The sequence below is a fragment of the Pygoscelis adeliae genome, unplaced genomic scaffold (assembly GCF_000699105.1).
Source record: "Pygoscelis adeliae isolate BGI_AS28 unplaced genomic scaffold, ASM69910v1 Scaffold167, whole genome shotgun sequence".
NCBI classification, from domain to species: domain Eukaryota; kingdom Metazoa; phylum Chordata; class Aves; order Sphenisciformes; family Spheniscidae; genus Pygoscelis; species Pygoscelis adeliae.
The window spans coordinates 4,047,232-4,048,432 of record NW_008825428.1 but is presented as its reverse complement, the minus strand read 5'-3'; positions in this window follow the sequence as shown (position 1 = coordinate 4,048,432).

Here is a 1,201-nt window from a genome sequence, read left to right as displayed (position 1 = left end):
AGCATTTGAAATATCATTTAATCTGGCTTTGAAGAACTTAAACCTAAGCATTGAAGTGATCTGTATCACATAGCCAAAGTCAGACATCTAACACAATATTTTGGTTACTAGGGTGCAGAATCCCCTTTCTTCTTGTCTTCCTCCCAGCTACCACAGAACCCATGCTCTTCCTTATGCAGGCAGGAGCGCCAGTGGCAAGCAGGATCCCTGTTATTTGGCATGCCTTTCAAGAGTCTTTCTGTGTAGGTGTCATTGCTCTGCCTTTGCAATAACTTTATCTCAGGTCCTCTGGTGACTGCTTGATCAGAGAACATTGTTTGGTACTACAAAAAAATGGAAGATTTTAAAAATCCACAAGTGAAAGAAAAAGTAGTTAATAAAAGCAGCAAAGGGCGACAGTAGAAAAGAATATATAGGAGATAGTACCTTTTTTATGTGCCAACTTCCATAGAATTTGATGTGTTCAGTCACTCTAAAGGGCAGGCAGAAAAGGCTAACTGCAACACTGCAATTTGAGAAGCTGAGGATATTGTTCTCCACATGAAGTGAAAGATTATATGGAAGGAAAGTTGTGAAATCTGATTGTGACTCTGAAATTTAACTTTTCCAATTGGGCAAGGGACTTCAAAGCTTCCGTCATCGTGGAATACCGTCTGAAACAAGGCAGTAGGCAAAGGACATTGCTTTCACACATTAGCATTTGATAAAGGGATGCCAAAAGGATACTAAAGCAACAGATTTTACCATGTAACCATGACACCAGAGAGGAAACATTAAAGTCAATAAAAGCATTATAGTGAAAATGGAATCAAATTAAATCACTACAGACTAATGCCAGCCTGGTCTTATGGATGGACTACCTGTCAAAGCACATCAGGTGTGCTCCTGGAATATGTCCTCCAGTTTAGCTTCTTCCCAGAAGAATCCAGTTCATGTGCTCTGTGGCTGCTGGGTGATGTGAGACAAAGCACAGTAAGTAGGGTGGTGGGGACATTTGCTCATAACAGCACTCCTGATCAAAGAATCAGAGGATCATAGAATCATTAAGGTTGGAAGAGACCTCCAAGATCATCGAGTCCAACCGTCAACCCAACAACACCATGCCCACTAAACCATGTCCCTAAGCGCCTCATCTACACGTCTTTTAAATACTTCCAGGGATGGTGACTCAACCACTTCCCTGGGCAGCCTGTTCCAATGC